We start from the raw sequence: 14,900 nt of genomic DNA on the forward strand, positions 1-14,900 counted from the left end.
TCTCTAGGTGTGTACAAGAAAACATCAGGATGTGCAGTAGGCAGGTGATGGTGGAGTGCAGTCAGGACAAGAGTTTACACACAAGAGCTTGTAGCTAGATTAAGTCACCCAGACTTGGTGTTTAATGGATATTTTGCTGGGATAAAGTGTTTGTATTGCTTCAGTTACATGCTTATTTAGCTGATTTAAAGCATAAGCCAATTAAATTACTCAATTTGACTTAGGTTTTTATGTAGGTTTAATCTCTGAGCTACTGCCTTCTCAAATTTTCCCAAGCTTCCTTTTTTTTCCACAACCTTTTCTTATGGAAAGAGTGACTAGAGAAAAACGTGTTTTAACTATTTAGGCTTTTAAATTTTCTTCTCAATGTTTGGGGCAGGAGTATAGAGAAAAAGCATCATTATTAAATTTGATTGTAAACAACAGTAGTATATGTAAAGCATATATGTTGCTGTTTTTTGCTCCAATTGCCTCAAGCAAACATTAGAAAAAATATTCCAATTAATTTCATTATTCTAATTATCTTATTGTGTAAAGCCCTGTGACTGGACAGATGTTTATGAAGTTAAACAACTCATTCAAATGGTGGGGTTGAATGTGTTTTTTCATGGTGTTTTGAAAGATCTCTGTCCCCTTGAAGCTTTTGTTATGTCTGAGCTGGTAGGATGACAACAGGAAACTAGGTGAACAGAAAAACTAGGATACAGTTCCATATGCACTTTACAAATTATTCATATTTTTATTTCACTTGTTTTCATGATATCTTTAAGAAAATTGGTGAAAATAGAAACATAATATGCGTTTATAACTACATCTTTTTTTGCATAGCAAACCACAATTTGGCAGAGGATACTAGTGTAGTCTTACACAGAAAATGTAAGTTACTTAGGATAAGCAGGTTTATTGTAATTCTGAGACATACATGGCATTTCTGCCATTACTGATTGTCACAGCTTAACTTTAATTTTTATAACTGACAATGTTTTATCTCTTCTGTGCATGTATCTCAGTCCCTCATAGATTATATCCAACTATTAATTTTTTTTGAAGGGATGGGGACTTACAGGTCAGTGCTGACCTTAAATTACCATTTATTTTTAAAGAAACTCAAGTAGTCAGCAGACCACATGGGCTGCTTTTCACTTCAGAAGATACCCATAATTTTAATGCTATTTGTCATTTTAAGACTAGGAATATGACCTAAGTTCCCAAGCCCACATAGCAAATAAACACTCCATGTCTCTTGGGAGCGGTACTACCACTCCACTACTAACTTTGGCTCATTACACTGAGTTTGCTGATGTACTGTGTATGTGATATATGAGAATGAGTGAGTGGGTGTTGCTTGCAAATGTCCTCTGTTCATCCATAATATAAACAGGCCATCCTTACTGGTCCCTAGGTAACCAGTTTCTGGCTCAGTGTTTAAGCTACAGTCTCCTGGAAAGATTGTGTGTTGGACCTGATTCTGTTTGTATTAGAAAATTATCTAGGGTTTGTAGAAATTCTGGTGATTTACTGTACATGATTCTAGCATATATAACCTAATTTGAATGCCCTGATAACTCATTTACCCTATATATCATAGATGCTTAAGCAATAAATCATTCTAATCCTTGGGTTTGACCCCTCAAATGTCTTTTCTTTGTCTTTTGGAGGTTGCAGCCAGCAAACTGAAGTTCATTAACTCATGGCCTAACAGCATTGTGCTTTGTTGCTTTTCTCTGAACGCCTTCTCCTTAATGTTGTTACCATCACTTTAAAAAATATTTATTGATGATTCATATAGAAAAAATAAACTCACTATAATTATTTGAAAAATGTTTCTTCGCATTTTAAGTTCTTATAGGAGACTCGGCATTAGAAAACAGAAAATGAGAAGGGTGTGTGGGAGAGTCTGTGCTTCACCAATTGTTATTTTGTCAATATGGTTACTTGTATTACACTTACCACCTCTTGCACTGAGGTTGTGATTTATTTCTAGCTGTTCTGTTTTGTATCCAAATGACAAATTAGCAATCTTAGCATAATAGAGCATTCATCTTACGCTCTCTTTTTCATTAGAACTTGGAAAAATGGTTAGGCACTCAGGATAAACTAATAACTATTTGATTAGGATTTTTTGGTTTAGTTTGGGATTTTTTTTTGTCATTTGCAAGAAGAGGACTTTCAAGGTGTATTTTAGGACTTCCCTCCTATATAAGTTCTCAAGGTGTCTTCATCTGTGAAGTCCCTCTAGCTGATGTCTGTGAAGTGTTCCAGCACATATTACTGCCTGTAGAGTTGTGGCGGGCAACTTCAGTCTCAGAGTCTTGTCCACTCTTGTAGTCAGTCCTCTCTTCTACTCTGTTCACTGCAGACCATGCACTATCCAGCTCTTGTGATGTTTATCAAACAAAAGCATTCTTCTCACCACAGACTCAACCATGATAGTTGCTTCCCTCTCTTGTGATGGCTGTATTGTCTTTTGTATTAGACCTGTGCTTCACCCGTTACAAAACAGTACCATAATCTCTTATTCTGCTCTAGCACAGATAGAGATCTAAGTAGATGATATCCTGAATATAATTTTGTAGTGTTTCCTTATTTTTAGTAGGAGTGAACACTTCCTGTTTCTCTGCATCCCATCAGGGAACCACGTTGAACCAGCAATCATGTCTCTGTAACTCGGGCATTCCTCTGGAACAACACTTAAAATGTGCAAGCAGAATGCAATACACAATAGTGTGGGAATTGGTTGTGACATGAATTTTTGGAAGACCACTCTACTTGAGCATTTTCATTCTATAGCTGGTGTTAATTACTCTTAAATAGTATATTAGAATAAATGAGTGGAAAAACCTTAATGAATTTCAGCCATGACCACAGATATATTTTTATCGTAAAACATTTTACATAGTGGTCAATTTGGCATAATATATGGTTCAACATATGTTTACATGTATTAGCAACTTATGTCAGAGTATTTGAAAAAGCTAATAAAACCTCTTGACTCTTCTTCTTAATTATATTTCATTCTAGAAAGTTCACGATTCTAGTATTCATTTCAGAATTCTTCTTGTTAGGTAGTTACCTCAGAGGCACTTCAAATACTAACCAAGAAGTAAAAAAAATTGCAAAACTGAGGCTTATGACCTGCTTTTTGGCTACTATTCCCTTGGACAAATTAGCCTGTGAGTTCACCAGTATGGTGGATGCATACGGATACATTGATGTAATTTGAACTGCCCTCGTATGGATGTTCCATGCTGGGCAACTGAAAAGGAGAAGCAGAGAAGTGGAAGTAAAGGAAGCCACAACTATCAGTTTGATAATTTGTATCACAAGAACTTTTATCTGAAATGCACAGGACTTGTACAATGAACACAATTTAAATCGTACTGATATTTCAGAACCATATTGCTTACAAATTTTGGTGCTGTGAGCTTGAAGAATAACAAACATTTTCTGGTTTATAGCCTCTCTTTCTGAGTATTTTTGATGCTAAAAAGTACGAATAAATATGACATGTTCATACCTATACCTTCTGAGAAAAGGCTAATAGGGCTTTCAGATCCTTGCCACACATTTTGTATTCTATGGGCTAGGAGAACAAGGTCATCTGATTAAAAAATGCACATAGCACTGATGTGTAAATACTCTGTTTTACTAGGAAACATTACAGGGAGTTGGGAGAAAGGAATAAAATACCTTTTTTGTTTTTTCCAGCTTTAAAGCTGATCAGACCAGCATAACACCATATATAAGAATTTATCTTGAGTTTTGTAACCTAGAATATATCTTCAAAAATATCTAGGACTAACTGGAGGACTTGTAGCAATGGTTTGTTTCCATGACTGCTGCGCTCACTGATTACAAATTGATCTCTGCTTTTTATTAGTACTTGCTTTAGTTTGTTGGTTGTCTTATATTTTTTCTATATTAAATGTTCTCATTTCTACCATTGATTTTTCATTTGTTTTAATCTTTCTGGAGCCAAATATCTGAAGTAAAGGCAACACAGGGATTGCAACAAGACTCCATTTTAGTTGGTCTTTTAACATTTTTCTGCTCTTTAACTAACCTGAAATTAAAAGTTATTCAAAGAAATTTCAAATAAAATTCAAAGAAATGCAAAGAAATTAAAAAACTAAAAGTTATCTTTTTTTGTATAATAGAAAACTCAAACTGAAAACTGTAAATCTTTTAAATGCTAGCAGCAGGAAACATCTTGACCACAACCCAACTGAATATTTTATCTCCTATATACACAGCTTTTCCTATGAATGTAATTTTCCAGAAATGACCATCAGTTGACAGATGTCACCGTCAGTTGCTCATTGGGCAAAACGGCCTCTGATGCACTGACTGATACAGCATCAGCAGCTCCTGCAGAAGATCACTCTGATGCTGCAAGCCTTGGTTCACTCAGAGCATTAATATAAATTACTCTCCATTACATAGGAAAATGTGGGGTGACAATAACAGAATGCCTGATGTTATTCTAGCAGCAAGAGCACTGATAGTCCCTTTCAGGTGCTGCATTGTTGAGCCACTTTTTGTCCATAGAAGGAAGGCCTAAAGCATTAGTGTGTCTTTATTTCTGAAGAAGATTTTGGGTGGTCTGTATGAGTCAGATTAGACTTTAGGAAGAACAAGTTATTGCAGCATCCTTATGCTGCCCTGGAAACACTAACACTACTTAGCAAGGGCAAGTTGTGTGATATTAGAAAACTAAGAACTTTTTCAAACATTGCTTGATTTCTACTTTAGATATTTAGTAAAGCATCTGTAACTTTAAAATTGAGTCATAGTCTTGGCACAAAAAGCTGTGCGACTTGAAATATGAAAGCAAACATTTGTTTATTTAGATTTTTCTTCAGGAGCAAATTTTTGTAATTGCATAGGGAATATTTATTGGCTTAATGATCAGTAATAAAGGAAGAAACCAATGTTAAAAATTACTAGGAATGTAATAAATTAGTTAGAAACACCACTGTGATTACTTTTATCTGCGACAAACATACAAAAATTGCATACAATTATTTTTTACTCATTTCAGTTATGCATGAGAAAAGGTTTCAAGAAGGATGACAAATGTAATGTATAAGACCATCATCTGCATGAGCAAAAAGCATACTGGCTAGGATCCTTCACAAAAAAGAAAACTAAAGAATATAGGGAAGGAAGTTTACAAAATGAAGTGTGGAGGAAAGGTGGATAGGGATTTATTTCAGTTCTGTCATGAGAGGCATAAAATAAAACTAATAGTATTCAGAGCAAACCAAGGAAGATGTTTCTTCACACAGCTTATTGAGCTGCCACATGGTGTTATGGATAGTGAAAATCCACATGATCTCAAAGTATAATGGTTCAGATTCCTGGAAGAGAAATAAGAACTGTTACATAGAAAAATAGATAACGTTTCTACTCAAGAAGTTTTTTAAGCTGCGTCTTGCTGAGGTTTAGATAATATTCTGAGAAAGTATAGCTATGTGCTTGCCTTCCTCTTCCTCAGGTTCCTGCTGTTGGTCACTGTGAGAGTTAAGATAGCAAACGAGACCCTTTTTCCCAGTATTTCCACTCAACATACAAGCTACATCTATTCCAGAAATATTAATACCTAACAAGAAAATAGAAAGTAGGAAAGTATTTTGTAGAACATGTCAGAGTTTACCTCTAGGAAAAAACATCTTTCATGTAAAAGAACCATTTCTGTGAGGATATAGCTGTCTGAAAAAGGCTTTATGATTTTCATGTTTATTGCTTCTCAGTCACTTTTGATTCAAATAAGTTATTATTTCTTATTTAACCTATATAAGCAATATCATCTGTGAAGACAATTATATGTTGATTTGATCACTTTTAAAATGACTAATGCATTGCATCAGAGAGAATTTTGCATCTTCTAAAAAATTTGTTCAAATTCTTTCATGTCCTTACTGGCTTCCTTTATTGACATTTTACATAGTTTCCATAGTTATTCTGATTGGACAACAATATATTCATATTCACTTTTTTAAAGTAGAAAATAAAAACCAAAATTCTAGTACTGCCATATGAGCAAAATAATTCAACTAGTTTGATACATGCTGCCTAATCTAGTACTGTTATTATTCTTGTCTCTTATCTTGATTACTTATTCTACAGTTTTTAAAGTTAAAATACTGTAGAGGTAAAGAGAGGTAAAATATCTTCTTTAGATATTTTTAATAGAGAAAGTAAAGGTATTTTCATCTCTTGACTTCTTCAGCTTTTTTTCCAAATTTTTTTGGTCTTAACTGAGATCACTCATTATTTATTTACTAGTTTATTAGGTCTCTTTATTCTGATGGGTGCGTTTGTTTGTTTGTTGGGTTTTTTTTTCATCTTCCCTATTTTTTGCAGCCAAAAAGTTTGGGATTTTTGTTCCAAATTCAAATTCCTTTCAAAGAATTCAATTTCAGACTCACACAAAAAAGTTTTTGGCTAGGCTTGCATTTTCTCTGCAACACTAAATTATTCATTTCACAATTTTTCTCCATCTGGTCAAAGCAGTGTCATTAACATTACTTAATATACAAACTTAAAACTAAATGGTCAATCTTATAAACTCCTGTACCTTCAGTTTATGGGCTGAGGTAATACACTGACCATTACCCCAGAAAATAATAGACTCCCATCTTTCTCAATTTGTACTTATTATATTTTATGTGATACCAAGGAAAAGAAACTTGGTAATATGTGGTTTTGGTTTTTGGCTTATGCTCTGTGGTGGTTTGCTGTGGGTTCCCAGTAGTCATCTTTAACTGTATTGTTGGAGTTTTACAGAGCCTGGCAAGAATTCCCTGCTTCTGATGGACTTCTATGGCTTTGCAAACCCTGGTAAATCACCTGTACAAAGTTTTATTCATACAAAGTTCAAGAAGGAATTATTACATTTCTTTTAACAGAAAAAAATTCTGAAGATAAAAATCCTGGGGTTTTAGCAAATTTTACATACTGTATACCATTTTTATTTACTATTCAGTTTCTTCAAAGTTGCAAAACATTCATTTACACATTTTATTTAAGGAAGGAGGAATATTTTGGTGGTTTTCTTGTTTTGCTTTCAGAACTAGGTATAAGTATTTTCAATATACAGTGGTATATGAGGTTTTTCCTGCTCCATCATTTCTAATGCGGGGGGGGGGGGGGGGAATATATAAAAAAAAGTCCTTTTTTAACAGAGGGAAAACAGTTAAGCATTTGTTTAAAGTGAATGTACACACCTGTAAGTTTCCACAGTTTAAAAAGAAGTATTCTTGTGGGAACTATTTGCTAAAATAGTATAAATTGTCAAGATTCTTGGCTTGTTTTCTTCTACTCAAAATAAGTACTAATTTTTAAAAGGAAAATAAAGTACTTTTGTAATGACAGAATCGGCTGAGCGTAAGCCTCATCTTGTCCTTAAGTTGCATTTTCATTCCTATAGAATGAAGAAATAGAAATGTTGCTGAGTATGCCAAGTTGGAAAAGGAACACTTCCCTTGCTTTCAATGCAGGACTGAACTTGATTGGAGAATTAGTGATTGGTTTTGCAAAACACTGATGCCATGTTGCCATCAGTTTTGCCAAGATCAATGTATTTCTAAACCCAAAATGTCTCCAGATCTCTTAATCGTATACTCTTCTGTCTAAAGAGCAAAACACTATGCATGAAGCTTTCTCATTAAGGATAGTGGAAGATTTTGTTATTGTAAATTTTGGATTTCATTGCTATCGGAAGATCACCATCCCCTCATCCCCATCCCCAAGGCAAATAGTGAGCACAAGGCTCTAAATTACATGCAAAATGTAACTTATAAACACTGTGACTTGAGTCAGAGTTGCAGGTAAATACTTTGTAAATTTTTCTGCTAATTCAATACAATGTAGGTATTACATCATTTTGATACTTTGGTTTTGTATTAAAAATAAAATCTTACTAAAGAGGAGTGGGAAAAAAGCACGGAAATGGCAATGGAAAATCTGTAGAGTAAGACAAAGCAATTTTGTCAGAGTTAAATATTGGATGCCAAAGGGGGAAGATGCCTTTTAAAATCCCATATTTGCAGGATCCTTACAGTTTTTCTGTAGGTAACCAATCTTAGCAACATTTTGGCTACATGGTTTATTCATCTCATTTTAACTATTATGGTAGCATGCATTTGACTGATCGGCAGGATATCTTTCATGTACAAAACACCAAGTATTAGTAAAATGCATTCCTGTCCATCTATTATTTAAACAAAAGCAAAAAGAACTGAAAGGCCCTAGGAAAAACTACTAAAGGTTTGTGTTTCTTTCTGCCAGTACAGGATGTTTACAAGTGTGGGAAGATATCATGCTGAAAATTTCTGATATGCATGTATAAATAAATATTTTAATAAAATATAAATGTACTGTAAGAATGTTAGTGACATGTTTTCTCTTTCCATAGATGTCTTGTGGCCTTCTGCCTGATCTTTGGAAACAATAACTGTGACACTGATGTATTCAGTTCTATTGTGCCTGTTGTATTCGGAAAAAAAAAGACACTTCAGAATAAGATATTCTGCTTAAGACACATTTGGATGAACCTGGGGTAAATCTGCCTGGGAAAATGGGATTTAAGTGTCTAGAAAACAAGATTAGCCTTTTCCATTTGATCTTTGGTGAAATCACGTTGAACTGAGATGTTTTAGAGTTGACAGCTCCTAGTGTATTCGCTTTTTCTTCACATTACAGAATTGGAGAGCAGAGGCCATAGGCCCTGATGCCCTTTTATTGTCTTATAGCTCTGTTGTGTCAATTCTCATGCAAGAACTTGTGCTGCATGTATTGAGTAGCTAAAGCTTCACTAATAGTATTTGACATTATAATAGATGTCTAGCCAAAATTATAGAAAAAGATTAGATGGATTCAAATCCCTGTGATTAATAGGATATGTTACTTCATGCAATTTTTTTCTTTGAAGTAAGAATACATAATGTCATAACGTAATTATAATTTTTGCAACTTCCTAGAATTGTCAGCTCAATTAGGTGGCAAAAAAGGTAAAGACAACAAACCCCTTTTTTAAAAAGTCAAGCAGAAACCTCTGTAATAAATAAAAGAGAGAACTAAAGTTAAGTGCTACTTTATTTTCCTAATTATGTAATGCTGAGGGCTGCATATGTGGTACCATTAAAAAAAATATAATGTGGCAGACCATCAAGATTCAGAAGACAAAATTTGCAGTGGCATTATTATCTGTTCATAATTTTGTAAAAGACAATCAGCACTCTATCTATGAGATAAAAAGTACAGTGCTTCTGAAGAACACATCTCTCACACGGAAATCGTACCTTGGTTGGTGCTCTCTTTCTAGCCTGCTGTTGATTCAGTTGAGCAGTTTGGATTTACTGCACAAGAAGCTTACAGTGAGTAAGTATGGAATTTATTAATTCCCAGGTAGGCATTTACCATTTGCAATATAGAGAATACCTGCCTATAGAGAAATTTGACACAATTTTCTGAGTCTCAAATGTTATAGAAATCAAGTTGCACTCAGATAAACTAAATTTAGTAGCCCATAAAACATGATACTTGTAAAAATTATACTACTTATATGGAATGATTGATATTTAATTTTAAATGAAAGACTACCTGAATACCTGGAACACAGTTGTTTCATTTCAATTTAATTCTTGTGCCATGAACAAAGGAAAAATAGTGCTGTTTAAATTATAACCATAAACACAGAAGGAATGGATCAACTTGTGGGTAGTTTTCACATCTGGTTTGCTAAAGAAGCCATCTCGAGCAGGGTTGGGGTTTTTTTTGAGGGGGTGGAGTCTCAGGAGCAGAATTCTAAATCTAATCTGGAAGATAGGAAACAATGTTGGATTTTAATGCTTAATATTAGCTATGTTAGTCATCCATAATAAATCTGAAACTTTGTGTGAGATTTTGTTAAATGGCTTTTTTTAAAATCTACAATAAAATTGGACCTTTAAAATATCCAGCTGCCCACTTTATTACATGGCAGAGTTAGTATATTTTGTATGTATAACGTGATACACATAGCAATTTGAGGAATTAACATACTTTATAAAAAACATAAGTTCTAAAGAAATCTCTTCTAGTTCACTAAAAACAAAACAAAACAACAACAACAACAAAAAACAAAAATCACAGAGAATCCAGAAAGGCACTTCACTGTGTTACATTAAAATCTTCATAAAGTTATGATTATCAAAAATACCTGTTGTAAAAACTTGTATTTACAGTGCAAAGAAAAAAGGGTAGAAAATGGCATGTTCTCTCTAATAACAAAAAAAAACCAATGAACCTCTAAATGTTGTTTATCCTTGATAAAATTGTAACCTTTACTTATTGAGCAATTTCTGTTCACTTTGGTAACTAGAATACTTTGAATACATTACTCTGAAATGCCAAAAGAGCCATGAAAGTCAGTTTCACCCATGTATAACAAATTATTCAGATCACCGAAATTGTTAGCAAGTTTGTCTCACAATGTAGACTTCCATAAGAGAAGTTCTTTAACTAGAAAGAGACAAACTGGTTTTTAGTTTTCAGAGTTTAAAAGATTGCCATGAAAAAAAATGTGTGTGTGTGGAGGGGGGAGATGTCAGATTTTTCTGGGTTTAGGAGTATTAAATTAGAAGCTTTTGACTTAGTGAAGTTATAGGGTTACTTTAAAAAGACTTAATAACGATCAGATGAAATGTAGGAATTTTCTTTTTTGACCTGGAATCTTCTTAATCTGTTTTTTGGTCTACCTCAAATTTTTAATCTTTTTTCATACCTGCTGTGTCTCAAATGGTATTTCCTTCATTTAATCTGTCTACTTTCACACTTTGTAGATCACTTAGCTTTTTTAATGGCATATTTCCTAACAGACGGCTGCATCCCAAAATTCAATCAGAATGTCAGATCATCTAGCAATACCCTATTTCTATATGGCTTGATTTTGATAGTCCAAATATTGCAGATAGAAATCAAAGTACTTTAATATAAATCACTCCATAAGCAAGATGAGAATATTAAGGACCTAACAAATTTTTAGTCTGACTTAATAAATTGCAATGTGAATTTTTTCATTCACTCATTTGATAATTCTCCAGTAAAACCTACTGACATGTGTAATAACCTTTTGTCACAACTTTCAATTTTTGCTCAACTGGGAGCCAAAAAGATGAGCAATGCACCAATTTTAATATGAAAGCATTATCAGTCAACAATCAAACACTTCCCTTATTTTATCATTTATGCCACTATAATGTTTGCTCCATTTTGATAATTAAATGGCCATGCTGGAGACTAAGTTCCTGCCCCTCTTTACACCTGTATTTATTGGGCATCCCCTTACAGCATTGGATCTCCCCAGCGACAGATACTCGAATGTAGATTCTCAACATGAGACTTTTCTGTAACTTAAGGGATCTCAACGTTAGCATTTAGTTTCCTTCTGTCACTAACTGAGAGAAAGCATATTTTAGCACATGTCCTAAATGCTAAAGAAATGGAAAACTACTTCCTCTTTGGAAGGAGCCTGTTTTGTTTTTCATTGACTGTAATGAACCATCAGACCCTTGGCTTTAGATTGGAGCCTTAATTCTGGTATGACAGAAGGGAGATGAGGTCCTCTCCTATTTGTTTTACTCTTTCTGTGTACAGCTAGTTTTGATTAATATCTGCCCACACATGACTACTGTTGAAAACAATTGTAGTTCTCCATTTGGATTTCACATTCTTTGGTCAGTAAATGTTGGCATGATGCAAGAGGAATATCAAGGCAACAATGCCCTTGAGGCATCCTGGCATTTGCTTGGATTTGAAGATTTCTATGTAATTTAAAGGCTAGAACAAATAGAGTTCAACTGATGACCTTAAGAAAATGTCAAGAAAGCAGAAACTTTTTTTTTAAATCTTTGCATGGCAAAAATTAGTAGAAATAGCCTGTAAATATCTATTTAAAGATAAACTATCTTTTTAATGAAAGAAAGCATTAAATGTGCTTTGAAATGTCAAACTGACAGCTCTGTTTTGTTAAAAGCAAATGGTTTGGCTTTGCATCTTAGGAAGAGTGAAAAAAGGAGTTTGCTTATAAGGTCAAGTGTTCAAGCCAACCTGAAAAAATGAGTTGTGTTATAATTACTCCCACTGCTGTGTAAACATGAAGCTGACTGATGAAATGAATCTTCTTAATTATGAACTTTGGTATTGTATATATAGGGTAAGCTTTTGAGAACTCACTGAGTTTGATCCCAGCTTTTTTTGACCTTGACTGAGAATAGATTGAGCTCAAAAAGTTGTTTTATTCCTACTGGCACACAGCATTGTTATTTAGCAAGGAATCTGCTACACAGTTTTACTAAACAATAGGTCATACAATGTGCAAAAAATCCTTTGAATCTACTGTACATCTAGACATTGAAGTTCTGTTTTAAAAAAAGAGAATCAAATCAAATGACTTTTCAATATTTCCTATGAATATTAATATCCTTGCTGTGAATATCTCTGCATGAATACATCTCTTTTGCATTTGAGTCTTGCTCCTTTTGGCTTAGGTGATCAACATACATGGAAAAGGGCAAGAAAAGGAATAGGGACTTAGAAAAGCAGATGTGATTTGAAAGAAGGCTATTACAATGTAAAAGGATATTAATATAATGAATTATGGCTCCTAATGCCCTCCAGTTGTCTTAACGATTTCAGTGCAAAACCTGAAAACTGTGGGCTATAAATATTAGTCTGTCAGATGAATAGTTTCAGAATTGTGTGGAAACAAATATTTTTTTTTACTATTTTGATTTTTATGTAGTTTTATCATTCAGAATCCTAGAACTTCATAGATCCACTAATAAACACCTATTTTCATTCTAAAGTATTAGAAACTTAGGAGTATTATTAGGAGTAACCTAAGAGCAAAAAGTGTGGTGAAGCCATCTGCTATTTGCAATGCCTTGGAAGCAGAAAAATGCTTTTAAAACTATAGCATAACTTGTCTCATCTCTCTTGTGGCTGTCTTTGTAGTCTCAGCAGCAGCACCATGTAATTAGGGTTCCCTGAGCTTCATCAGGTTACATACCTAATATGGCCAGCTTCTCTTTGCATGTAGCTGAGCTCATGGGCTTGGAGGGGTTGTCCTTGACTGTATACTAGTCCATAAAACAGAGTAAAGTAAGTTAACATTGGGTGGTCTGACAACCTGACCTCCTCTACCTCCTCAGCTGGGGCAACTCAGAACCCAGCACCACATTGGCATGTTCCCTCATCCCAGAATCCCTCCATGGCAGAGGTGTTGCTCCTGACTGGTCACATCTCAAGGGAGCAGAGAAATATGGTAGAAGGATGACTCAGACTTTGCTCTATCCTGCTTAAATGAGATATCTATGAGTGGCCATACAGTTACATAAAAGGTTATTTTTGACTACTCAGAATTATAAAGCAGAAAAAGTAAGCAAAGGTAACGTCTACACATCTCTGAAAATTATTTTAATTTTAATGTAATCATCTACAGTTTGGAACCAACCATTTTTAAAATAAAATATTTGCAATTTCTAGCTTTTTAAAATATACATGCTTGTCTCTCTGCCTCCTCCTCCTCTCTCCAGATCAGCTGGTTGCCCTGAGAAGATGCCATCACTGCAGGGAGTCTTACTAAGAAGCTGGGGTTGGTTTTAGTTTTGAATACACTCAGGCTTATGTTCATTATCAATAGGGAAGATTAGGTTGAGTTCCACAGCTGGAACCTGCTCCTGAAAGTGGTCTGTTGATCTACCCTTTGCACTTAAGAATTTTATACTGGGACTGATTAGTTGAAGTGTCCCTGTGGAGTATAGCTGTAGGTTTGTGATGGGATAGGAATTCAAAAAATAGATTAGGCCCAGCATGCTGCCTGCTTTTTAGGTCAGCAGTAGCTGCTTGAATGCAAGTTAGAAAGGCATAAGCAGCCAGAAGGACGATGGATGTGCTCTACTTTGTGCCTGTTTTCCTCAGTGACAGTCTCATACCAGTTGTATCAGTTACCCAGTTTAGCCTGAAGTGTTGCACATCAAGACTCTGTTCAGAGATACATTAACAGTTTGTGCAGAAAGTAGGAAGCAGTCAAGAACTGGTCTAAGCATGTCTCTTATTGCATAAATTCATTAATGATAATAGGGGAAATTAGCATGGCTTTCATTATATCACAGAGAAGTAGGCACCTCTTCCACCCAGTGTTAAATGTTTAGGAAAATGAAATTTTCTGGCCAGACAGTGAAGGAAGGAATTATTTGGGGCCTCTGATGCGATCTCCATATCAGTGCACCTTTGTTCTTTAATTTGTTGTCATTGCTTTTTCTTGTTTATTTTTTCTTAGCAGCTTTTGAAAAGTGAAAACGTTAAGGATTGAATTTCAAATTCTTAGAGATATTCCTCATCTTTCTAGGTCTGTGCCCAGGATGTATCCTGAGATCTAATAGCAACAATAATGCTCTTGATTCAGCACAAAACATACAATTTTTTGAAGGGAACATGTAATGGTTTTTATTATGCAATTGTTGAGCGGAGAGCAAAAGCTTCCTGGTAACCAAGTTAAGCATGCTGAAAATTCAAACTTAGTAATGGTAACTTGCTGATTGAAAGCTGGTTTGCAGGTTTCTCTTTTTGCTTTGTCTTATTTGTTACTATATTAAAAAAAAAAAAAAAAAAGAGGAAATAATATATCTGAAACTGCTGCTTTATTGTTTTTGTGTGAGATGTATCCAAAATGCTGGTACATGGAGTTTGGTTTGGGTTTTTTCTCTTTCTGACTGAATTATTAAATCTAGTTTCAGTGAGGATGGCAGTAGTTCTCTTTATTAATTTAATTGCAAACTATGAAGACTATTTTACATATTTGACTTCCTTTCAACTGTATCTGTTGGATTGACTTTTGGTGTAATAATGATGTG

Source organism: Lonchura striata, chromosome 4 (assembly GCF_046129695.1).
Source record: "Lonchura striata isolate bLonStr1 chromosome 4, bLonStr1.mat, whole genome shotgun sequence".
NCBI lineage: Eukaryota > Metazoa > Chordata > Aves > Passeriformes > Estrildidae > Lonchura > Lonchura striata.